The 27,544-nt window shown below is 38.4% G+C and overlaps 1 long non-coding RNA gene across 3 annotated transcripts in view; it reads left to right on the forward strand.

The window, feature by feature from the left end:
• The window catches only part of LOC139079131 (uncharacterized), a 30,002-nt gene extending 10,418 nt beyond the window's left edge, over window positions 1–19,584 (forward strand). The window contains exons 1-3 of one of the 3 annotated variants that reach the window (XR_011532461.1): window positions 8,424–8,505; window positions 13,791–13,873; window positions 15,971–19,584. This is a non-coding gene — a long non-coding RNA (uncharacterized lncRNA). Of the gene's footprint in view, window positions 1–8,423; window positions 8,506–13,790; window positions 13,874–15,966 lie in introns of those variants that run through there. The other 2 variants (XR_011532463.1, XR_011532462.1) reach the window with 2 other exon arrangements.
• The last annotated feature ends 7,960 nt before the right edge of the window (window positions 19,585–27,544 follow it).

The raw sequence follows: 27,544 nt of genomic DNA on the forward strand, positions 1-27,544 counted from the left end.
AGGTAACTCTTCTTTTTGAAATCCTCTAATGGCTTTCTGTCTTACCCAGAACAAAAGCAAAGTCCTTACTCTGACCTCCCTATGCTCTCTTACCTCTCAGGCTCATCTCCTACCCCTCCTTCCCTTGCCACACTGGCCTCCTTAGTAGTCTTGGAACATACCAAAGCCTTAGCCCAGGGCTTCTGCTTGCTCTCTTTTCCTGGAAAGTACTCCCCCTATTTGCTCCCTCATCACCTTCAGCTCTCTGCTCAACCAATATTTTATCAAAATTTCTTTTTGATTATGCTATACAGAATTGTCCCTTCAGTCTCTATGCCCTCATTCTGTTTTAATTTTCTTCACTCATTTTTTACCCTTCATGTGTTGTATTTTTATTTATTTGCATCGTGGCTCTTTTTCCTCACATGAGGATGTGAACTCCTTGAGATATTAGAGTTTGCCTATTTCCCCTCTGTTGAATAACTACAACTTAGAACAATCTTGCGTATCTGACACAGAAAATGCTTAATAAATTCCTCTTGAAAAAAACTAAATGAATACTGGAAGCTGCTTTTTCACTCACGAATATATTTTTGAGATTTATCCATGTTTATTTGTGTTGCTTTAGTTAATTGATTTTTATCTGCTGTGTAGCATTCTATTGTACGAATATATCTCAATTTATCATTCTTGTTTGATAGATATTTGGGTTCTTTCCAGTTTCTCACTGATAGAAGCAACATTGAAGTATATATTCTAATTATTTCTCCTTGTGCACATGTGCTAGTTTCTCCAAGGTGTCTAATTGAGTGAACTTGCTGAATTGTAGGATGTGTTTAAATTCAATTTTAATAGGTATCATCAAATTTCTTTCCAATGTGCTTGACTAATTTATACTCCCACCAGCGGTCAGTACATGGCTAATTTGTGTAATTTGCGTTCTCTGAGCATTGGTGGGGCAGGTTCTTTGCGCACTTTCTGGAGGGGAGTACTCTAACGTGCGATCCTGAGTTGAATGTTCCGTCATAATATTTTCTCCTTTGTTGTGGTCTTTCTTTCTTCTGTATATTCTGATACAGTGAATATACTTGAACTGCAAAGGCTGCCTAGGTAAATAATAATGATACATTTGCTGGGGAAAAAAAAACCCCAAAGACTATTATGCATCTTTTTTGGAGGCTGTAGTTCCCTTCAAAGAAATAGTGAAGAAAACTAGGGGTAGATATCAGTAAGCAATAAGGGATCACATTCTGAAGGGCATCAGAAACATCCCAGCACCCCGGAAGTACTGGCAAAATGTATACGAATAGCAGATGAAAAGAGCTCTTGTTGGAGACATGCCATGACTTGAGAGGATTGAAGAGAGTAGAAGAGAAATGTCTGGAGTGGGATGCCCAGAGCACAGTTCGCTAGGAATCATGCGATAATTACACAATGCATCACTTGAGTTAATTCACACCATCATTTCTCAGAATGGATCCTTCACATACGATAAGTGTGTCATCAGAGACTGGTACCTTTAGCAGATAACAGCTTCATCACTAGTACTATTTCCTGATGTATAGAGAAAAGTAAAAAGAATGTCTACATAGAGCATCCTGTGTGCCTACCATGTGCTTATTTTTTTAATATTAATATTTGCCAGTATATCACATCTCTGCCTAGTTCCAGGGGTCTCCATACACAGAAATCAATGTGAATGGTGCCCTCTGGAGGGTAAAATGTGGTTGCTCTGTTTACCAGACACTGTGATAATGTTTTTAAATACATTCTATCATTTTATTCTTGCAACAGTCCTTCAGGTTAGGTATTTTGAGATAGTACTTAGTTTATAAAGCTTCTTGCCTAGGATCATGCAGCTAAAATTTTATTATTTCATAATGATACAAGGGAGTGTGACATAAAACATAAATGGAACTTTGTACTGGAATTGAAAACATTGTTTTTCTTCATATCTCCATTACTGACGAAGGAATTATCCCAGGAGTTGTTGACTAAGTCAGTCTGACCAAGTCTCCTTGCAATGGCTTCGTTTGTTCCTGTTTTGTATGTAGCTCTTTAGAGGGGCTGGGGGTCCAGGCAGAAGTTTGAGTTGGCGTATCTCACCAGTCCCTGTAGACTCATGGCTGCAGAATGGAATGTTGTTGCTGAGCTGGCACAGATGAGTTGATTGAAGAGAGAATGGGGAAATAAGGGACAGCCATCATATTCTGTGACACACTCAGGACAGGGGATATTTTTTGAAACTGAGAAATGATAGTATCCCTGTTCCAGTGACCTTCAGACACATTAGCAGAGGAATTATCCACAGGAACCTATGAGAGCTCTATAAAATCACTGGTCAGCACATTGCGGTCTCCATATATGGCTTCTGATTTAGAAAATACTAATGTTCTAAAATGAGAAACTTAGAATCCATTATGAAATCTCCCACTTGCCAAATATATATTAATCTTAGAAATAAAAGTCAAGGATGTTCTCGCCTTCCCAATACAACATGGGAAATCTTTCCTTGATATCTTGCTGTTTAGGTTCACATGAACTGAGCTACGCAAGGAGGTTTAGAGAGGATCCTACAATGTTTTCTTTTTTTAACTCATTGAAAGTGATGAAAAGAACGGATTTCCTCATATTTCTTTTCTTTGATCTGTCTACAAGGCATTCCTAAGAGATTCTCAACGTAGAGGAAGCTCATTGAAGCTGGCAATTCATATTTTGATCAAGCCAGTATGCCACTTCTCATTATTCAATTTGCATCCGATATTTTGGCCTTTGAATTTTTTTCTACTTTTCTATTTAAAGACCAAAGGAATCTCTTTCATACATAATAAGCTTCTTACTTAAACAATAAGGTACTTTATAGATGGAATTTTATTATGATCATTGGCTAAGTCACTTGACAAAGGGGGTCAATGTCAGTTGAATGACACTGAAATCTCATGGAAAAAAGTGAGATCTTGTTCTATTCACCATACTTTTCCCCAGTGCCTAGAACAGTGCTTGACATATAATAGGAGTTCAGAAACTAGTTACTGAATGAATATTCTAAATTTATAAAAGTCTCTGTATCATTCTCTTCTTTTGTCCCTAAAATAAAGATATATCTCTCTTTAAACTGGACACCTCTCATTTATATGTGTGGATGATATTTGTTTTTTATGCTAAAAATAGGAAAAAACTTGATTAGTTCATTGAGATGGAGGTATATAGCAGTATTTTTTAAACTTACCTCGTGAACACTGGATTGCATTTTTGCATGAGGGTAGAAATCATGTGCTTCCTCTTCCTTTTTTTTTCTTTTGAGGTGTAATTGACATGCAACATTATATCATATCAAGTGTACAATAGAATGATCTGATATTTGTATATTTACAAAATGATCAATATGATAAGTCTAGTTAACATCCCTCACCATACATAGTTACAGAATTTTTTTTCATGTGAGAACTTTTAAGATTTGTTCTCTTAGTAGCTTTCAAATATGCAATACAGTATTATTAGCTATAGTCCCCATGCTGTACATCACATCCCCATGACTTATTTATTTTATAACTGGAAGTTTGTATCTTTTAATTTCCTTCACCCACTTTGCCCACCCCCAGCCTCCACCTCTGGCAACCACCAATCTGTTCTCTGTAGCTATGAGCTGTCTGTTGTTTTAGATTCTACATGTAAGTGAGATCATTTCTCTGTCTGACTTATTTCTCTTAGCAAAATGCCCTCAAGGTCCATACATGTTCTTGCAAATGACAAGGTTTCATTCTTATTTATGACTAAATACTATTCCATTGTACGTGTGTGTGTGTGTGTGTGTGTGTATAGGTTGTTTCCATTTATTGCCTATTGGGTAAATAATGCTGCATTGAACATGGGGTTCAGATATCTTTTCAAGTTAGTGTTTTCATTTTCTTCAGATAATACACAGGAGTGGATCATATGACAGTTCTATTTTTAATTTTTTGAGGATCCTCCATGCTGTTTTCCATAGTGGCTCCAACAGTTTACATTCCCACCAACAGTGCACAAGAGTTCCCTTTACTCCACATCCTTGCCAACATTCGTTATTTCTAGTATTCTTGATAATAACCATTCTAACAGGTATGAAGTATAACCTCATTGTAGTTTTGATTTGCATTTCTCTGATGATTAACGATGTTGACACCTTTTCATGCACCTGTTGGCTATCTGTATGTCTTCTTTGGAAAAACGTCTATTCAAATCTTCTGCTTGTTTTTTTTTTTTTTTTTTTTTGAGGAAGGTTAGCCCTGAGCTAACATCTGCCACCAATCCTCCTCTTTTTGCTGAGGAAGACTGGCCCTGAACTAACATCCGTGCCCCTCTTCCTGTACTTTATATGTGGGACGCCTACCACAGCATGGCTTGACAAGTGGTGTGGAGGTCCACACCTGGGATCTGAACCAGTGAATCCCAGGCTGTTGAAGCGGAACATGCAAACTTAACTGCTGTGCCACTGGGCTGGCCCCTTCTGCCCATTTTTTAACAGGGTTGTTTGTTGTTTTGCTATGGAGTTGTGAGTTCTTTATATATTTTGGGTATCAATCCTATCAGATATATGGTTTGCAAATATTTTCTGTAGGTTGCCTTTTCATTTTCGTTGATGGCTTCCTTTGCTGTGCAGAAGCTTTTTAGTCTGATATAGTCTCACTTGTTTATTTTACTTTGGTTGCCTAATCCAAAAGATCGTTTCCAAGACTGATGTCAAGGAGTTTACTGCCTATGTTTTCTTCTAGGAGTTTTATGGTTTCAGGACTTATGTACAACCCTTTATCCATTTTGAGGTAACTTTTGTATGTGGTGTAAGATAGTGGTCCAGTTTCATTCTTTTGCATGTGGCTGTCCAATTTTCCCAGCACCGTTTGTTGAAGAGACAATTCTTTCCCTGTTGTATGTTCTTGGCACCTTTGTAGTAAATTAACTGGCCATGTATGAGTGGGTTTATTTCTGGACTCTCTATTCTATTCCATTGATCTATATGTCAGTTTTTATGCCAATGCCATACTGTTTTGATTACTATAGCTTTGTAATATAGTTTGAAATCAGGTTGTGGCATGCCTCCAGCTTTGCTCTTCATTCTCAGGATTGCTTTGGCTATTCAGGGCCTTTTGTGGTTCCAGATAAATTTTAGGATTGTTTGTTCTATTTCTGTGGAAAATGCCATTGAAATATTGATAGAGATTGCATTGAATCTGTAGATCGCTTTGAGTAGTATGGACATTTTAACAATATTAATTCCTTCAATTCATGAGCACAGAATATCTTTTCATTTATTTTTCCTCTTCAATATCTTTCATCAATGTCTTACTCTATTTTTAAAAAATCAAGAGAGAAGCAAAAATTATCACCCAAGTTGTGTTGAGTACTCATTGAGCATGCTGGGAACATCACAAAGAAACTGTTCAGAGAAAAGTGTTTTCTCTGAAACATTTTTAGTTTCCACTAAAAGTGACGGTCACCATTCCTAGAATTACTATGAGATGAAGGCTGCAAGAGAATTCTAAGCCTAAAGGATAATAAATTTGATTTGCTCTCTTATTTTATATAAACCTTGAACTAAATAATGTATAGGTTTTTTTTTTGTTTGTTTTTTCTTTCTTTAAGCTTTAGAAGACTACAAAGGTGGTAAAGTCTATCATTTGGTCATCGTGATGTATTCAGCACTTTTGTATATGCTAAATATTACTGAATATGTCAAGAAGAACATCTACTTTTGAAAATTAAAACATTCCTGAGATTACAGAGCTTTAAAGTGCAGTAGAACTTCCACTCAATGGTGAGCCACCCACACAGTTTTTCAAGCATATGTTTATAACAAAACTTCCCAGAATATCATTGTTCGTAAGGAGCTTCTGAAATAAATATTCTGAAATAAAACAAAGTGACATTATATGTTTACATGTTGGTTGCTGTGTTTGAGATTCTACAATATAATTCTGTAAATTAAGTTCTTGTCCAAAATATTCCTACCAGCTTGTGAAAGAACAATATTTTAAGCTACCTGCCTTTCTGCGGCAAAAATTTCAATGTAGATTATGGAGTACTTGTGGTTCAGCAAAGTTTCTTTACTTTCTTGTATATTTTTTAAAAATATTGTAACCATATTTGTACAAGCATTGGAATATGCGAAATAATAAAAGGATGATTTTTCCTCTGAAATCTCCCTGTTTTATATTTTTAAGAATGCTAAATGCATAAAACTGAAAAGGAAATGAAACTGAAAAGGAAAATTATTCCAAATAAATGTCCTGCTTTTCAAAGAGGAAGGATTTGAAAGAGAATAACCTCCCTTGAGTAGTGATTGGTCCAAAGCAGTATGCAAGTGATTGGCTGGGTCAAACCCAGTCCTTCTCTGGGACTCTTCTAAAGCAAGAAGAGGAGAGCTTGCATTTTGCTCTGCTTGCAGGGAGATCTTCATCACCACCTCTTTCACTGTACACAACCAGGTGGAGGAAGATGCCTGAAGGAAGGGAGCATGAGAACAACACACATAGATGTGTTGGACTAGAGTTGGAGGTGGACATTGAAGACATTACTTGAGTCCAAGAAACCAGGTTCTTGGCTTCCAATGTGCCCAAGGCCAGCATCTACTTTACACTTGGGCAAGTCAAAAATTTCCCCTTCTAAGTGTAATTTTGTTTCAGTTGAGTTTCTAGATTCACAGTGAAAAGAGTCCTAATGAATGCATCCATCATTTAGCAACAATCATTTAGTGTCTATTCCACTATAACTTTCAATAGAGTTAAATAATCGTGTATTTGGAATTAAATAATTGTGTATTTGCTATGAGAAGGTATTAAAGTTATACTTTAAATGGTAACATTTGTGTTTTAGTTTGCCATCTTGAAGTAAGGTGACTGTTCATAAACATTTTCAAATGAGCATATCTCCTGTTGCTGTTGACATATTTTGGTAAAAATGGAGAGTTTCATTGGTTGAAAGAGACAGAAACAAAGGGATATGTCAAGCAATCTCTCAGAACCACCAGTTAATCTCCTCATGGCTGTCAGCCAGGTGTGCTCTTGTAGAGGAAGACTCAAAGGTTGATTACTGAACCTACTGTGATTTTAACAACAGCCTATAAGGAGCAACATCAAGACGTAGAAGATCATTAGCTGTAACTTGGAATCTGAATGGTAATGCTGAATCTAGGTTGAGCGTAAGAAGAGTTACTGACCCTGTAGTAACGTGGAGCTCGAAAGGCTGGCCTCAGCAAAACCTGGGTGACTTCAGTTTCGAGGACTGTATTTCTGCCATGCTGTCTGCCTTGCTTCTCCTCTCCTCTTGACTCTCCTTCCCACTGCCACATTGTCTTGTCTTCAAGTCCTTGGGTGTTTCCTGGCTCCTAACGACCTGCTTTGGAGACCCTAGGCCTGTCTGCAGTTGTGTTGTCTGAGATCTCTTCCTGAGACACAGTACCACACAACAAAAATTGGGCAATTCCTTTATCAGTGTAAAAAATAAATTTAGACTCCCTTTTGTGCAAAACTAGAGTAACAGCAAAGAACACAGGCTTCGGATTAAAAAAGACACAAGGTAAAATTCTATCTCTGCTACTGACTAGCACTGTGGCTGTCATTTGTAAAATGGGGACCATAATAGCCATCTTGTAGAGGTATTATAAGAATTAGATAAAATTAATGCATACGAAATGTCCAATGTTGTTCCTGCATAGATTATCAATAAAATATATGATCAATATTATTACAACACAATGGACCCCAAAGTGCCCCTCAACTGAGACTCCATTTCACAACTAAAAGGAATGCATCCTGTGCATTATCCTCCTAAGTCTAAGGTTTTGGGGCTCTTCTTCATGTCGCCGATGTCCCTTTATCACCAGATGCCTTCAACACATTCACACATTAAACGACAGTCAGAGGTCCAACATACTGTAGCATCTGTAGTAAAAATGTGCTTAGCATCCATAGCGTGCACTGCACAATGAATGCAGTAGCAAGAAAGAACACCTGTGACAAGATGCAGCGAGAAAGAACCTCTTTCCTTTCTTGAATGCAGAGCCCCACTTAGCTCCTCTTAGCTGGCCTGTCCTCTTCCCACATAAAAGACACAATTCAACAGAGTAAAAATCCCCGAGAAAACTCACATGAGTCATTCTCAGGAGGCCAGAATTATTTTAAGTGGCAGAACAATGTAGTATTTTAGAGTATGGAGATTTGGATCTTGGCTTTGCTGTTCTCTTGCTGTGTGGCACCAGGCGTGTTACTTACTCTTTCTGTGCCTCAGCTTTCTTCATTGTAAAACAGGAAAATAATGTTGTTTGTGAGGATGAAATGAATTGCTAAGTGTGAAGTACTTGGCAGCCAGAGATCGCTCAGTGTATATTAATAGTGATGATTCTGCTGAGGCCAGCATGAATATTAGATTATTTTAGAAGACCTGGCTCTCTGGTTTCATTTCCTGTTTCCCACAAGTTTTGAAAACATTAGGAAGTACACTGACTATCTTCAGAGGTAATGAGCCACTTGAAAACTTCTCCGGGATGTCCAAGTAGGTTAATATTATGTGGTATTTCACTTGGAGCAATTACACTGAAGGGCTCGAGGCTCGAGGGCAGTGTGTTTCCATGTCTAATGAGGAAAGTTTTCAAAACTGCTTTTGTGAACTATTGGAAATCTGAGGGCTAACTCTTTAAAGGGAAGAGTAGCTGTCATTAAACTCGGCAAGTTTGAAGGTATTTCAGGGACTACTTTGGTGAAATCTTTGTAAGATTTTGCTAAACAAGCATCCAAAAAATGTTTAACTTAGCCTGATTCTTACTACCAAATCTAACAACTTTTTGTTAGTTTGTTGATTTGGGGAATTTGTCAGCCAGAAGCAGAGTTTGCTTTGTTGAGATGTTCCGACCTGTAAAGTTGCTGGAACTTGCTGGGCCTGAAATGCTTCATTTCAGGGGCAGAATCTCTTTAAGGATAGAAGAAAGCAGAACATTGTGTAACTCCATTTTTAGCAAATCTTATGAGACACTGGTTTCAAAATGCCCACTCTGGGTTTAACTGGTTTGATGCAGTCATTCTTCTGGAAGACCTTGCCGATAGACTCCCATTCTATATGAAAGCAAAAAAACCCAAAAATCCAGCAGAAATGGGCCATGGCTGCTTCCCCTGGGGCCAAGAGCTATGGCATAGTAAGGTTTGTCCCACTCCAGCTAACTCAAAGTCCCGAATATGTGTGCAAACTGAAAACTAGAGATAAAATTTAAATATCCTTTGGTTAAAATGTTGAAATTTGAGCTTGGTGAAAAAAATTCATTTTGTGTTTTATAGATTGTATAATGGTGATAATAAAGTAAAGAAACAATATACAAACTACAGGACTGGCGTTAAATATTGTATATTTTTTTTGCATTTTAATCTTCTTGTGGTATTAGTTTCCATTTATTTCACTGGAGGAACACTCACGGCAAGAGCCCAGACCTTAATAGATAATAACTAATACTTAATACAAAAATAATTTTGCACCTCAATTCTGTAAGGATTTCTTACCTCAATTAAGATCGTGGTTGTGCCTAAATCGTGTCAAAAAATCAGAGAACTTTGGCCAACTTGGTCAAATATGCTTAACAAAAACATGAAAAGACAGAAATAAAAAAAAAGAAAAAGGATTTAAGTTTTTATGTTTAATGAATATCAATACTAAGAAAGTAGATGTCACATTCTTTTCCCCTTGGGGGTTGACAGATAATAATTGCTTGTCTGCCCCAAATTGTAGCTTCTATTTTTTTCAAGAAATTCTTCCATTCTGAATCCCTCCGCAGTCTGTAGACCTGACAGTTTAAGCAGGTCCTGATTCTCTGGTATCAGTAATCTATTTAGAGATGCATGCCCGATTGAAGTTGGGCCAATCAGAGATCTTCTCTGGGATTTTCAAATTTTGGATTAGAGAGACTAGATTCCAGCTTCTCTTTAATCTAGACTGGGGGCTCTGACACTCCAGAACCTCCGGTTCTGAATAGGATGGAAATGCACTCTAGCCTGGGGAAGAAGTTGGTTTATAGTAGACACAAAGGGAACCAATAAACAGAAACAAAGTGGGGCTGGCCAGGTGGTGCAGCAGTTAAGTTCGCATACTCTGCTTTGGTGGCCCCGGGCATGGACCTCCCCACCACTTATCAAACCATGCTGTGGCAGGTGTCCCACATATAAAGTAGAGGAAGCTGGGCACAGATGTAAGCTCAGGACCAGTCTTCCTCAGCAAAAATAGGAAGATTGGCAGCAGATGTTAGCTCAGGGCTAATCTTCCTCAAGAAAAAATAAAGAATGAAACAAAGTCACCTAGAAGACTCTGTCCATCGTTTGGTTACCTGAGTCAATAAATTCCTTCTTTACCTAAGTTGGGTTTCTGCCAGTCACAGACAAAGGTTATGACTAAGACATTCTCTTTTTATTTTCCTAAGGGCTGAAAGTTACAGGGTGGAATTTATAGTTTGAATCACTATGGCTTAATCCAAAGGTCTTCACAAATTTCAAAGTTCTTTCTAAATTTCACATCTCTTACTTCACTAGAAGCAACTGAGTATATTGGAAAGAATACCAGTGAAGAGCTTTGAAGGTCCAGAAAGTTAATTTTCCTCACTGAGCCTCTGATTTCTCACCCATAAATGAGATGTACATTTGCCTATCACACAATGTGTGGCGAAGACTAATTGAATTGACACTACTGAAAAAATCCTAGAAAGTACTAGATCCTGAAAGGAAGACAAAGCAAAACTTCTCGCAATTTGTTCAAAGAGAAAACTCAGCTTTAGAGAATTCGCTAAGTCAAATATAGCTGGTGCTCTGCACATTGCCAGCGCCTCCCTCGATTGCTTGCTATGGGCTTCTCTGTGAGTCTCCAAATCCACAGTAGGCTCTCAGCTCCTGTGAAGAGCAGCAGGCTGGAAATGAGAGCGGAGTTGTGAGGATGTGAATAGGCATATAAATGCCCTGTTCGCTTGCCCTTCAGTGAGGTAAATCTGAGGTGTGTTCCACACGGTTCCTCACAGGGTCCTCAGTGAGATTTCAACTTGAATTGTCCTAAGTGGTAGTTAGCTAAAAGTTACCACTTACTGCCTTTTCCCCCTTCCTTATGTCACTCTCCCTGCTCTCTTGCTTCTGCTTCCTCTGATCTTGTCCCAAATAAACTACCTGCAGCCAACTCTGTTCTGCTTTCAGGGGACCCTGGGATAAGATAGCACAGTAAATGTTTAATTACCCAAATCAACAAAAGGGAGAAAAGGCATAGACAGTACTAATATTTGCCCATCAGGAAGACTTGCTGACTCCCCAAATATGACTAAAAACCCCCAAGAAACTAAGAATTTTAGTTTGATAAACTCTGAATTACATTAAACTAGAATGATCAAAAATTGCTATTTAGTCTTGGAATGAAGATTGACATATATAAATGCACATGTAATTCTCACAGTCTGTGGGAAGTATTTCCAGATCATTCTTGTTTGTGGTATTAGTTGTCTCATCCTAGTGGGTAGTGATAATGGAGAAGTCTGTTCACCCCAAATAAATCTATGTATTAGCTGAATAGATGGATAGTCAAAAGATGGACTATGTTTATGTCTTTTTATAAATAAAATAATTCTAATTTTTATTAAAATGCCATTAAACATATGTACACTAGAATTGAACAAAGAAGGTGGTCTCTCTCTTTCAAGAAGTCATCTCCTTTTTTCACTAAGCCCAAAACCATCCACTGCCACCGCTTACTCTCATGCTTTCGAATCAATTATAAAGTATTTAATGAAATGGAATCGATTTTGACCTACGTTTGGGATGAGACTGCCATAATGTAACTCTGATTGCGCTGTCAAAGAAAATAATACATTTTCCAAGAGAAAAATAATTCTGTGTGAAGCAAACATGATTACCGTGGTTTGTGTGAAAGCATACTATTTTTGAATCGCTAATGAATATTTTTGCCCTTACATTTCCTTTTGCTCTTTGGCTTTTCCTCCTTTCAAACAACTAGGCAGTTTTATGGGGAAAATGCAGAGTGACAAACAGAAAAAAAGAAGTCTCTTTCTGACTTTTGCTCCTTAGAGGACTATGCTAATAAGTATGTTTATAAATAAAGTGATGTTTCTAATTTTTATTAAATAATAGAAGACAGTGAAATTGTATTAAACATATCTATACTAGAGTTCAACACAGAAAAAGGTCCAGATCTCATTTTAAAGAAGTAAGCTGTTTTTTTCCAATAAGCCCTAAATTAAATCTATCACACTCACTTTCTCTCCTCAGAGGAACAAAGTTACTCATAATATTGACGAATGATGTAGGAGAAAATATGAGAAAGAACAACCCGCCCCCCTGGTCCCGCCCGCTCCCCTCCTCCCGGCTCACCACCTAGGGAAGATTCCCTCACATATAAGAGAGAAAAGAGTCAGACGGGAAGTGATGAGGGTGAACATGACTAGTCTGGGGTCAAAGGTCCTCCCTCTTGCTTCTGCAACTGAGCCCCAGAGAGGGACTCGTGGGGGCCCCAAAGGGGAAAAGACACGTGTCGTGTCTACTTTCCTAGTTAAGCCCTTGAGAAAGAGCACGACCTCAGAAAGCTGAATTGACTGAACAGTGTATTTCGGCATACAGGACCTTAAAACAGACTAGCTTGGATTTCCACACTCTGTGGAAAGAAAAAATAATAATTTCTGTGTACCTAATGGGAACACAGAAGTAATGGAGACAGTTGCTGGACCTGATGGGATCTTGCTGACAAGAACCAGGAAAAGTGCAGTGTGATATTCAGGGGCCAACAACTGAGGCCCAGGTGGGATGATGGGCATTTCTGTGGATTCCAGTGTCAACAGCCACCAACAGGGCCAGATGCCCCCTCTCGGTCCCTAATACCTTGGCACCACATAAGCTCCCTGGAGGGGCCACTGCATTGGCTGAGATTAAATTTTCACCTCTCTGGAAAAGTTAGGACACAAAGTAAAATTTACATTAAATTATAGAAAATAAAGGATTTTTTTTGAATGTGCATGAATATATAATATACATACTAATCATAATTGTGTTTCTCATAGAAATTTTGCTTTGTTAAATGACGTATTTCTTCTTTCTTCTAGATTAAAAAGAAAAAGCTCCTTACAAAGAGCATAAGTGTGACTTTTCATTTAACTACTGTCAAACCAGAAAAAAACCCCTAAAACCCAACCATGTTGAAGGTTTGAAAGGAACTGAAGGCTGCTTACTTTTTGTTGACTTTTATCTCCTGTGTCTGGGAACATGCTGTACTCATGACAGTTCTGTTTCTGTACACTCAGGCCTAGAACTCGGGTATTGTCTCCACATTTCTAAAAGCTTTTGGTCTGATTCATGAGTGTCACGATGCGGAAAGATGGTTGCATTTTTGCCTGACTCTCATGTACCATTTGACAGCCTCCCACTCCGAGAGAACTGGCAGGCCGGCTGGGTAGTTATTGTGCTTCACAAAGAGAATTATTATAAAGAAATATTCGTACAACAGGAAGGGAAAAAGAAAACTCACAGATTTTAGCACAACACGAATTGATTTACTTCAGAGAGTGAAAATCTCCATGTTCAGGTTATGTAATTAAGATCCTTCTCATTTAAATTTCTTTAAATTTTCTTTAAAGAAGTGAATTTTCTTTCATTAAGAGAATTAGAATAATCTCTCCACTCTCCTCTATATGTATAACTATTACTTAAATTATGATAATTATGCTTGAGTGACGTCAGCCCTGATTTATCCCTACAGGTGCCCCCTTCCTACTTTCATTTCCACTCACGCATTCACTTTGTAAATTGCTTTTTCAGATTCTCCAATGTGAACTGGTTGCATTGAAGGCCACAATTAACAGCCCTTTGCAATGTGACCTTGCAGATTCTTCCATCAAGAAGTAAGTCTATTTCCTTACTCCATGACTCTGGAATGACTTTCATTGGCCTTCAGAATGTGGCAGAAGTGACATACGTGCTTCCGCTTTTTCTCTGGAAACCACCCACCATGTCACTACCACGTTAGTAAACCTGGATCACTTTGTGATTAGCGCTTCAACATATGAATTTTGGGGGAACACAATTCGGTCCATATCAGTGTTAAAAAGGTCGTATGGTTCAACCCCTGAGTAAGATGTATCTACATCTAGATTTTCATAACAAAAGGGATCAAAAACCCTATTTAAAATACTCCTGGGATCAATGGTTCAACAACCATTGTGGTAGTAACTCATTTCTTAATTATAGCTGGTAGGTTCTTGCTTATGTTTATAAATTTTCAATCTGTTGAAATGAAACTCTTTCAATACAATTCAACACATACTCTCCTCTGTCTAGTTAGGGGATAAATGGTTGATGCATTATCAAGATTTTGTTTCTTGAAGACAGAATGGTCATAGCATTGCTTCCTCTCCTCATTGTGTTTATTGATATTCAACTTTATGATTTCCAGAACTATATCGAAAACCACCAGTGATATCAATTAGGGTCTCTGGAGGTTGTTTCTTTTAGGCAACTTTTGAGATTTTCTTAAAATGGATAACTGATTGCATAAAGCACGCTGTTCCCATGGCACCCACAAGATAAAGTTCACAACTACACAAACCGCCTCCTCCAGGAGAGGAAAATGCTCATAAAAGGAATTTCTTTTAGGATTAGAACCAAAAGTATATTAATTTTAATTGATAACTGACAGTATAGAAGTTGATCTGTCTTAGTCATCTTTGTATGTAGCATTAATCACTTTCCAGAGTGTACTGATCTCTACTAGTTTTCTTTTCTGCCATTCTTGAATTAGTTTCATCGATTCATTGATTCTCCGAATTAGTAATTAGTGAGATCCTACAATGTGTTCAGTGCTATCTACGGTAAGTTCTGTGGATGTGGTGGTAACCAAACGAGGTAAAGATCCTGCTCTGAGGACTCTTACTATCTATTCGGAAGATGACAATACAGAAATGAATATAAAATACACTGTCCAGTACTATTGCGTGTTATGAAGAAAAATAAATGAAGATAAATGGATAGAGAGTGGAGGGGGACTATTTTAGATAGAAGGGTAAGGGATAGTACCTCTGAGGATATGAAATTTGAGCAGAGATCCAACTAAAGTAAGAGAACAAGTTATACACATATCTGCTGGAAGAAAGTTGCAGGCAGAAGAAACAGCAAATGTCAAGGTTGCTGAAACGGTAACAACCTTGTTTTAAAATTTTTAGCTCAAGTAATATTTCCTATTCTTTTAGTTTTTCTTTTTGGAAGTGAAGTTTCAAATGTAGCAAAGGAAATCTTTACATAAAGAGACTGAGGAATGATCTCCTTGGAGATTTCTAGGCTTAGGTTGCTTGAGTATCCGAAAGAATTTGTCTGGCTTTGTCAGGCTCCTCACATTGTCCCAGTGCTGATATCAGTTTGGGATTTGTAGGTCTACTGGTCACTGTCTGCTCCTCTGCCTATCGTTAATTCATTAGAAGTATTTATTGACACTTAAGATGTTTCAAGCGCTGTGTTAGAAGCTGAGGATACTAATTGACAGTAAACTGTGGGCCCTGCCATCAGAAAATTGTTTATTTCTACTCGAAATCAGCTGTCATAGGGTAAAGACATAACTTCTAGAGTCAGACTACAAAAGTTTCTACTCTGGCTCTGCCATTTACTAAATTTAGATGTTACGAAATTTATGCTAATTTATGCTTCATATTTCCAGTCTGCAAAATGGATATTCATTCATTCCACAAATATTTATTGGGATGTTATTAGCACTGTTATAGGTGCTTTGGGATACAACAGTCAACAAAACAGACAAAAATAAAATAATATTTAATTAATGGGAATATTTTAAGGATTATATAAGATATATATATACAATGCTTGAAGCACAGTAACTACTAAATAAATGTTAGCAATAGATTTCTTATATTGTAAAACTAGTGCTTGGTAAATCTACAACCTTTATAAAGGGTAGTTGACCTGAGCTTTTTTTCTTTTTTTTGAGGAAGATTAGCCCTGAGCTAACATATGCCGCCAATCCTCCTCTTTTTGCTGAAGAAGACTGGCCCTGAGCTAACATCCGTGCCCATCCTCCTCTACTTTATATGTGGGATGCCTGTCACAGCCTGGCTTGACAAGGAGTGCGTAGGTCTGCACCCGAGATCTGAACCGGTGAACCACAGGGTAACGAATCAGACTGCATGAACCCAACTGCTACGCCACTGGGCCGGCCCCTTGAGTTATTTTTATGGAGCAGGAAGCAACCTGTTTTAAAGTCCGAAGATTCAAAGGATGCTGATAAAGTTATGGATAATTAAATCACAATAGGTTAATGAAGATTAACGAAAATGTTTAGATGTCTGAGGTCTATTCTTAACCTTTGAGGATGACATTGAACAGCAGCCACTTCCCCTCTGGAGCAAAGCTGCAAGTTGCCTTCCCAGCATCCACCCTCCTGCTTTCCTTTTTTGTTTCCCATTTTGTTTAGGTTGTCATGCTTCATCTAAACAAAAGTACTACACTTCCTAGCATCCCTGGCAGCCAGGGGTGGCCAATGAGATGAAATTAGAATTTACTAGGTAAAGCTTCTAAGAAGGGTCTTTTTTCTTTTTTTTGATTGAGGAAGATTATCCGTGAGCTGACATCTGTGCCAATCCTTCTCCACTTTATATGTGGGTCGCCACAGCATGACTGATGAGTGCTGTAGGTCTGCGCCAGGGATCCAAACCCACAAACCTGGGACGCTGATGTGGAGCATGCCAAACTTAACCACCACACCATGGGGCTGGCCCAGAAGGGTCTTTTAAGGAGGGACAGACTCAGCTTGCACATGCCTTTTATCCTTCAGTGTTCAATCTTTCCTTTCTCCAGAAAACAAACTCAATGGTGGATGTGAAGCAGTCATTTTATGGCAATGAGGGATCATGCAAACAAAAGCAAACATGGTGATGGTGAAGTGGAGGGCTAGAATGAGCCTGGCTCCCCAGTGGCATCGTAGAGTTGCCAGATCAGCCCCAGATTTCCTACTGGGAACCTCTTGTTATATATGCAAAATATACACAAATTTGTTTAAGCCACTGTTACATTTTTGGGGGTTGAGGGGTAGTTTCTTTTATTCATAGCTGAAAACATCCCCTATCAAAGTAGTTTCTAGAATGCCTGGGGGACCCTTGGTGGTGACTTTTGTATTTTCAGGTGTTTAGGAGTTCCCCACATTACAAACCCTGCTTTACTGACAAATAAAATCTGTGGCTCTGTTTCTGCCCCCAAATTCAGTCTTGTCACCCCTTATAGACCTTTTCCCCCATCAATTTCACGTTCCCTATTCTTCATTAACTTGCATCCACAGGTGTCAGCTCAATGGGAGAGGGGTAGCCAAACCTCTTCTTGTAAAGGGTAGAAAAGCCTTTCCTCCTAAGGAATGCCCAGCATAGCGATGGATACAGACGATGCTCCAGGAATACATAGGGTTGAGGCTGCTGCTATCATTCACACCAGAAACAGCTTTCTGTCACTCCTTTAGTGGACTATGTCATTTAAATTTTATGTGTCATTTAAATGTAGAATTGTGGCTTTCTCACACCTTTGCCTTTCCCATTTTCAAGAAGTCTTGATTATCAAGCCAGAAAATCCACTGGTTTTTGCCTAAATGAGTAAAAGAATTTTTATCTTCCACTAGTTAAAAGAGAAACAATCCAGGTGAATCTTTTTATCCATATTTTTGTTTTAGGTATTTTTTTTTTAAAAGATCTTTTTATTTACAGCTACATGAAAGATTCTTTTCGTTTATTTTCTTCAAAATTTCTTTTCTTTGCCCCTTTCTGTTTCTTTCATTCCTAAAGTGTAACTTGGGAAGTGCAAAGGGCAAAATCTGTTTTTACATACATTTAGTTGGAAATCAAATGCTGAGGGGAAAAGCTAGATATCAATTGCACAGCATATTTTAAATTTGGACTCAACTACAGCATAATAGATCAGGAATGTGCCACTTCATTTAGAACGGGTTTTTTGTCTGTAGGAACCTTTCTTAATCATCCATCACTCCTGGAAAGCATTTGTCAGAGGCTGCATCATCATTTCTCCCAGCTCCTCCCAGCCCCTGGGCTTCAGTGTGCCAGCCAGCTCTTTCTCCTCTGACTTCTTCACTAGAGCAGCACCCCTTAGGCATTTCTTATCACTTGCAGGGCTGAAGTCAGCACTTTCCTAGAGTGGGAAGCTCGGGAGTCCTTCCAAGGAGTTGCAGGAAAAACTGAAATAGTTATGGGCAGAGAATCAGAACATATTACATTTCTCCAGGTCAGCTGAAAACTTGCCATTGAGCCCTCACATTTCCTTTTAGGCTAATCAGTGTTTTCTTTCGGAGCTGAATGCATATGTACACTGTGGATGTCTGACTTATCCTATCCTGATGATCCCTAGGTGTCTACTTAAGTAGAGTGTTATAGCGGAAGTGGCATAGCCTTGGAGACTAAAGACTCTGAGTCCTGCCAGTTCACATCAACATGACTTCAAACAATAGCCCATGTCCCAGGAGTCTGTTCCTCATCTGTGGATGGAGTTGACAAGGCTTGCCCTGTCTATCTTATAGGATTGCTGTGAGGTTTGACAATGAGATGGTACGCAGAAGTGTTTTGTATACCATAAAGCACAATAGACGTGTGATTAGAAAATCTCTCCACTGAACCGGAACACACCACCTCTCTCTATAGGCACTCCTCATAGAAAGGAAGTAATTTTACTCCCATGCCGGGTTCCTATAAATACCAGCCATCCCTGCCAGGCCGGGGCAAACCTCAACCCTTCCCACCTTGCAGTCATGAGGTTTGGCAGAGTGATAAAGTCTCAGACAACAGAGCTCAAACCCCGCCTCCTTTACCCACTAATTGTGGGATCTTGGATTAGTTACTCAAGCTTTCCAGCCTCAGTTATCTTATCTGTCGACCTGGGATATTGATTGTATCCATCCATAAGGTTGACTTATGGATTATGTGAGACAAGCCCTGTAAAGTGGTTAGTATGGTGTCCGGTATACAGCAAACTGTGAATATTAGCTCTTGTTAATTTGTTATTACCATAGACAAAAGTAGATCATGTGATACTGAGAAGATGGCTAACGTTTTATTTTTTTCCATATAAATGGCTAATAGTTTGGCACACGGCCTGGGGTATGTTCTCTAAGATCTCATGCTAGCAATGGCAGCTGGGTAGGTGATTTTTAAAAGTTTTTAAAACGTTTTGTCATTTAGCTTGAGGTCATTTGAATTTGAATTTGACCTCTTGGCTTCTACTTTTTCCTCATTCCACATTCTGGCAGAAATAAAGAGTGATCGGTATTTTACAGATACTGTGACTTGATTTTCTGGCCAATGTCTGAGAGTTTGCTTTTTTGTTTGTGCATTTATTTATATGAATAATCTTATAAAGGAGAAATAATAAAATCACATTTAATTATGCATTTACTTAACTTTAATTTTGGGGAAAAGGATAAAAAGATGTGGAAATATGTTCTGTTCTGGAAAATCTTGCATATGTGGTCATAGTACTCATGGATTTATGATTTAGATTAATGAAATTAACCTCATTAAGCTTTCAGAAACTATAATTAAAAACACTTGATTTACTACAATGCAACTAAGAAAATAGTTATTGGATCACAAAGCTCATCACCTAAAAAACTGAGGGTGGAAAATCAGGTAAGAGGACCGAAAGAGAAAGACTCACTTTAGGGATTCTATTTTTGTGGGAATTTCTGAATGCACTTGTTGAAAGCCTGTGTTTATTTTCTCATAATCTATTAGTAAGAAAGCTATTGAGGACCTGATATGGATGGGCATAATGGGGATTTTAGGACCCAAGAGATTTGAGGAGGGCAAAAGCTAATGGGGAAATAAGTGTGTTTCATTGATAGACTTGCTCATGCCTGAGTCTGGAGTGCGCTAATAGGATGAATCTCACGTGCACGTACCTTCATTTTTACTCTGCTTGTAAGCACATGCCTTGCTGGGATGTCTAGTCCATCAACGTGTGCCACACACAGGACCTCCAAGGTATTCCATTCAACTGTCCTCTGTTAATCAGTTAAGAACTAGGATAATCTATATGAATACAGCCATGTGTCGGCAGCCTAACTGGGTCTCCTTTATCTTCAGACTTCTCTTATTATTAGCTTTATTTCCTTAAAATTAAAATATGTCCAAGACTCATATAGATATGTATGTAAGCAATGACAAAAAAAAAAAAGCCCTCTCTCCCCGTGCTTCAGGGCATTATCTTGATTATTTTGGGGGTCCTCATTTTCTTATTTCCTGCTCACTTACTAGCTGGTTTCTCCCTCTGTTATGCTCCTCCGCATACATTCCAGTAAGGATGCTCCCTCCAAGGTCTCTAGAGACCTTTAATATGGCAAATCCCATGAGCAATGTTTGGATAACTCTCCATACTTGACTTTTCTGTGGCATTAGATACTGCTACTTGAAGTTTGTTACAACTGTATTTTTTTGTAGGATCTTCTTCTTCCATCTACCTCTTAAATGTTGATATTCTCTATGGTTAAATCTTTGGTTCTTTCTCCTCACTTTATAAATATTCTTTGGGTATGTAGTAGATACCCTCCTATGTGCCTATGACTCCTACATGTATATCTTCAGTCAATGTCTCTGTCCCAGTTTCTGTGCCTATGTTTCTTACCTATTAAATTGCTCTATTTGGATATCCAACAGTTAACCTAAATATACTAGGTTTAAAATGTAAATCGTTTCTCTCCAAGTTTGCTGCTTCTTAGAATTTTAAAATATATTGCTTAATAGTAATACTATTCATCCAGTAGCCTGTTAAAAATTCTTAATATTACTTTTGAGTTTCCTTCTGGTTGTCAACTACTCCTTTCCTTTCCACCCGTATTCAGTCTTGATCTCCTCCTATCTATCTGGGTTGGAGGTCCCCAAAACCACATCCAGCTTGGATGATTTACCAGGAGGATTTGTGGGACTCAGCATATAGTCATACTCACAGCTAAGGTTTATTACAGCTAACTGATACTAAGAAAAATCGGCAAAGGGAAAAGCCAGATGAAGCGAAGTCCAGAAGAAACCAGGTACAAGCTCCCAAGAGTGCGTTCCTTGTGGGGACTGACGGCACAAGTTTAAGTTCGTCAGCATTGAATTGTGACAGAATATATGAAATGTCTACCAGGTAAGCTCATTAGAAACTCAGTGCCCAAGGTTTGCATTGGTGACTGGTCACGTAGGTGCCATCCGCCTAGCACATGCCAAAATTCCAGATTTCTAGAAGGCAAGAAGTGTTTATGTTGAGCATAAACCACACTGTTTGTATAAACAGTTTAGGCACAGTGAACCATTATAATCAGTTCGGGATTGTTGGGAACCTTCCTGAAATCCATGTTCCCAGACACCAGCCGAAGGCCAACGTTGTAAGCAAGCCTTCCTAAGAACAACAGCCTCAGGCCTGCTATGTAAACTCTCTTCTGCATGTTACTATTTACATTGAAAAGCTTTCTAAAAAACATATCAGTTCTCTGATTAAACCTTTTTTTGTCTCCATTAACTTCACTCTAAGGCCCAATTACGCATTCAATGATGTATCCCAAGGTCTATAAGAGGGCCAGTGCATAGTAGGCACTGACTACATTGTATAATTGATTGGAATAATTACAAGCTTCCTCATAATTTTGTCATGTTCCACATTTTCCCATGTGATCTCCCATCCCTTTCCAACGCATACTCTATATTTTAGACATTCCAAACTCTGCTCTTCCCATGTTTTCCCACATGTTCAGCTCTTTGCAATGGAAATGTCTTTTTCCAGGAGAACTCTTTCCTTCCTTAGCCACCTGGTAAAGTCAAGCCTCAGCTGAAGGGTTAGCTCCTGCTCCCTTACCTGCTGTCATGTACTCCAGGCAGTTAGGTATGCTACCTGCACATCTCTGATATGGCCCTTGTTACTCTAGAAGATTTAGGAATGCAGGCAACAAGAATGAGAAGTGTTTTTATATGGGAAGCCAATTGGTCACCTAGACAGGTTGCCACAAGGCAATATTTATTCATTTGCCTGGTGACCACACCACAGTCCAGGATCAGACTCTTAGCCTTGTGCACTCAGAAACTACCTTCAGCCCTATCTCAGTTAATCAGAATGATTGGACATAAAGATGCCAACTCATACTAAGAGACCTCACAGAGGCCATTTTGTCAGTTTCAAATGAGAAGCATCTGTGAGGCTGACTTGACATTTACATTCGTCTGATAAGTACCTAGACTCCCTGTAGATAAGCTACACTGAAAACTGGATTATCAGGGAGATGCTTGATGAGCATGGAATCAGAACAAGGGATTTATGTGCGTTGTATAATTTCAGTATTTTCTGGCATTAGGCTCCCTTAACTGGACATAACAATTTCAGCAACAGAGATGGACCCTCAGGCAGAGTAGATAAGCCTGTAACCCTGATGAAACTCTTATCCTGCATAGTATTTGCACAGAAGTTACCAACTTTGGACTTGTTTTCTCTTTCTATATAAATGGATGACCTAATCCTTGTCTATTTGGCGCATTCTTTCTGAGTTTTTGTACTTAGATAAGATTATAGTCTAAATTTTACTGGTCTAAAGACCAAGTCTATTTTTTTAAGCAGAATTTGCAAATCTCTGCTTTAATGGATTGTCTTGATTTCTGAGGGCAAAAATCAATTGTTTTTCTTTTTCCTATTTTGTTCTTGAGGTGATGAGGAGACTTGTGAGTTGTAACTGCTTGTTTATTTTACTTATTTGACTTACCCAGAACCTGTAATCTAGGGATCAGGGCCTCTGACTTATTAATTCTGGTATCTCAATACCTTGCCCAAAATTTGATCACAGAAAAATATGTTGCATAAATGAACATAAGCTAACAATTTCCTTTGGTAGTAAAGTGATGTTCATTGATATTTTAAACTACCTTTAAGTAAAAGTATTACTTTGGAATCTGGAGTAATTTTAACATTTTAGAATTTGTGATTTTTTTATGTGTTTTGCAATTCAGCTCCCTTTTCAGGAAGTGGTATTCAATCAATTAATGATGTGTTGAGACAGAGAAAAAGTAGTTAAAAGCAAGGTTATTAGCTTTTAATTCGCTACATTAAAATACTCGTATGTCAAAATTATACAATATATTGAAATAAATAATATTTAGCTTATTAACAGTGTAGCATTATTTATTAAATTGCTTAAATTTGAAATAGGCAGATGTGTGTGATATCAATGGGTCTCTGACTTTGAATTATTTTGATTACCAAGGTTTCTGAAAGCCATAAATATTTTTCTGACAAACGAGGTAGATTGATGCTTCTAAACAAAAGCTGTCATGTTTATAAAGTTTAACTGGTGTATATGTAGTAATTTTATTCTAGAATATTCAGTACTTAGGTCTGTGTTTTGCAACCAGTTTATCTTGCAGTTTATACCAAAATGTTAGAGCTTGCCAGCTATTCATGAAGTTGCTTGCGTGTCTTATTGAAATCTTGCTTTTTGAGTCACAGCTGCCATTTTACTCCAGGTGCAACACAACAGTAGACTCAGAAGTATCATATACAATAGACTTATTATCTGCCATACCATCTACAAAGTAGTGGACTAAGAAAAAATGGAAATGGACAATCAAAACATCTGCTTACTAAATTGGGGCATGATAAGAGAACGAGTGGCTGGCTTGCAAGATTAAGTGAACGGGTGTTAAAAAAAAACATGTGGAAGTAAAGGGGATCATCATTGGATAGACTGCTGAGATATTTTGGAGAAGATAAGGAAGAGGAAGCAGGGTGTGATGCAAGAGCTTACATATATCTCCTTTTTGCTTTTAATTATTTTTCTTTTTTTCCTGCCTGATTGTATAGTCCTGAGACCTGTATCACATTTTACAAGTTCCAGAGGAAGGATCAATGCTAACCATGACACTGTGATATTATATCTAAATATATCTGTTCAAATCTATAAAGGAGTGTTTCCTGCTTATTTGTCTAAACTGGGATTAATGGTGTCTGCCTCTTTCCTACCTAGTGGATGGAACAGTCCTATAAACGTGCACTTTTCTAAGCCCTCACATCCTGTCAGTAGAAATGGATGAAGGATGAAGCATTGACGAGATTTATAGTGCTGTGAGTGCCATGGGTCATTCTTCTCGCTCAATCTGATCATCCTGCCCCATGGCAGAGGGTCTGGGTTAAAATTAATGACAAATGGAAAGAAGAGGAAGTAATTACTGATGGAAAGAGAGTCAACAAATGGATAAAGCTAGAATGAAAAGCTAACATTACCTTGCTACCCTGTGACAGGCTGACAGCAAAAGAATATTATCTCATAGCTGTCTCTACACATGTACACAAGATGGATGACATAATTTGAAGAGCCTAGTGCAAATTAAAATGTGGAGCTCCTTGTTAAAAAATAATTAGGAATTTTAAGTCAGCTGAGCATTAAACCAAATGTGAGTCCCTTCTAAGCCCGGGGCCTTGTGTACAGGTCACAAGCTCATGAAGCTGGCCCTGAATCCCATAAGGGGGAAGCTATTTGCCTGTCAAAACATACTCCTTTATTTGAAGCTGAAGGTTCAGGATGGGTCCTCGTAGACTTAGAAAGCATTCATATGGAGTCAGCTATGTGATGTATCTCAATGACATTTATGAAGGCCTTGTGGATAAGCACTTGGAATAATTCTAATTTTGCTTTCTCTTCTGTTTTCCATTTTATAGTTTATATATAAACATTTTACAGAGAACTCTTTTCACAAGGTAACATGTGTGAATTGTTGCCTCCTGTATGCATTCAAAAGACTTTGTTCTACAACAAAGCCGTGGGCCACGGTGTAACAGCTAACCTCAGTGATAATCTGCTGAAAAAGGTGCTTGGAATCAATGGAGATAAAACATCATGTTTTGCCATGTTCCCTTCTGCCTATACACTTGTTTTTGTAAGTGGAGACCAATGATCAAGGTAAAGAAACCTAACAAACCAAAATCAATGTTAGTTTAAGGGTGACTTGGTGGGCTCACATACACACTACTGATGGCCCTGATATTCACCAAGGGCCTCTATGGGACGCTGGATGGCATCCTCAAACTAAAGTATATCTGGTGAGTGACCACTAACCATGAAACACTACCCTGGGTAACTAAACATTTTAGAATGACATATATACTTAAATTTTACTCTAAGCCCTCAATGACAATGAAACATTTGGTGGAAAAGCCAACATTGGCCAAAACATTCTGAAAGAAGTTGGGAGAAATTGGCATAGGTTCATGTCCTAGGACAAGTCACATTTATATTTAAGGAAAAGAGACATACTGAGGAAAGAGACTTATTTACCATTTTGAGTGCTTTGAAACGATGCTATTTCAGAAGGAAGAAAAAGGATGGCAACTGGTCTGTACAGATAAGAAAACTTTAGAAAAATGGATAACAAACTCAATAGTTAGACAACTTGCTAGAGACATAGATGGAAAAGAATATACGTGCTTACCCCAAACGGGCTATAAGGTATGATCCTCTAGGTGGAAGCAAAGGCAGCTCAAGGAAAATGTCCTAGGATTTTGATAGCAAAAACCAAGGAATAAACTTGCGAGATACTTATGGTCCCTTTAACTGCCAAGGCCCCAAACACAAACAAAACCCAGAAGTATTAGTCAGGGTTCTCCAGAAAGACAGGACCAATAGGGTGACATATATATATTTATATGTATAAAATAAGCAGTTGGTTCATATGATTATAGAGACCGACAAGTCACAAGATCTGCAGTTGTTACATTGGAGACCCAGGAGAGCCATGGTGTAGTTCCAGGCTGAAAGTCAGTAGACCTAGGAAGGGTTAATGACTTAATCCAAAGGCAGGAAAAAAGTGATGCATCAGCTGGAAGGCACTCAGGCAGGAGAAGTGGCCTCTTGCTCCCAGGAGGATAGAATTTTTGTTCTATTCAAGCCTTCGACTGATTGGATAAGACCCAGCCACATTAGAGAGGGCAATCTACTTTATTCAGTCTACTGGTTCAAATGCTAGTCTCATCCAGAAAGCCCTTCCAGACACACCCAGAATAATGTTTTTCCAAATGTCTTGGCACCTCATGGTTCAGTTGTGTTATATAAAATTAACCATCACACCAGAGTTTCCCAAAGGTGTGGTTAGTTGGGATTGGAAACCTATTAAACACGACTAGGATTTTACCAGTGAGGAGGATAGGCATTATATAAAGATAAAGCCCATTGGGAATTCATGTCAGTACAACATTATAATATGAAAGAGGGCATAGACCTCTGCCCAGGAGAGACCTGGCATCCAGAATTAACTGAGACTAGTCTTGTGATTTATACTTCAATCCGTGACAATAAATGTGCAAGGACTGATTGTGTTGAGAAGGCTGAGAAAATACTAGTGGAATTCTAACTCATTTATTTTGTAAGGATCTTAGACTAACCCATAATGTAACTTCATTTTGGTGTAATACTGGTGCAATTTGATTTTACTGTTATACTGATATAAGTGATCAAATGTATTGGGAGAATGAATTAAAACCCCTGCAAGCCGTGCTTCAAATGAAAGCTGATTAGCCAGAGGCAAAAAGGATCTTGTTAATAATCAATTAACTGTTACATTAAATCAGTCTATTGATGCTTTTTACAAAGTTAAAAAAAGAAATATTTAGTGGTGGAAGGAGGTAAGAGAGTTGTCGAGTTTGTACATGGTTATGAATACGTCTGTGTTGGAATATTTGGTAAACTGAAATATTTCTTTTTTTTTTTTGGAGGAAGATTGTCCCTGAGCTAACATCTGTGGCAATCTTCCTCTGTTTTATGTGGGATGCCACCACAGTGTGGCCTGATGAGTGGTGCTGGGTCTGTGCCCAGGATCCGAACTTGTGAACCCAGGGCCGTGAAGCAGAACACTTTAACTTAACCAGCACACTACTGGGCTGGCCTCTGAAATGTTTCTTTAAACCAATAACTACCCCTCATTAGAAGATACAAATGATTAGTATTTTGGTGTGTATCTTCCTACTTCTTTTGTTCTATAAATGTTGAATGATGCAGAAAGAATAATGATGAGTGGTTTGTAATTCAGAATGCCTAACCAAGGGTTAAGGGCTTGGATTGTGTAAATGTAGGTCTAATCTGAGTTGTTCTGCTTCAACCCTGTGCTTATCTTTGAGACAACAGGGGCATGGTGCTGACTCTTGGCCAAACCTGGATGAAATGTGCTAACTAACGATAGAAATAGATCGGTGCTAGAGTCTGCAAAATGCCAGGGAACCACCTTAGCCGTTTATCAGCACTGGTTTCAGAAAACATACAGATTGATGATTTACCCCTGGTTTCAGTTATGTTCTTTGGTTTCTACAGTTGAGACTGATCATGCAACTTGCTTTTGGCTGCATGATCAGAGAGCTATTAAAAACCCTTCAGATGAGACGGTGGCTCTCCTGACACCAAGATGTTTCACACAATCCTGGGGATTCATGATCTGAAGATGAAGTGCATTCTGTGGGACTGAGACAGGACCGTGGGTGCTACAGCTGAAAGTCTCAGGTCTCTCTGATGCTGG

Source organism: Equus przewalskii, chromosome 24, assembly GCF_037783145.1.
Source record: "Equus przewalskii isolate Varuska chromosome 24, EquPr2, whole genome shotgun sequence".
In the NCBI taxonomy this organism is placed as follows: Eukaryota; Metazoa; Chordata; class Mammalia; order Perissodactyla; family Equidae; genus Equus; species Equus przewalskii.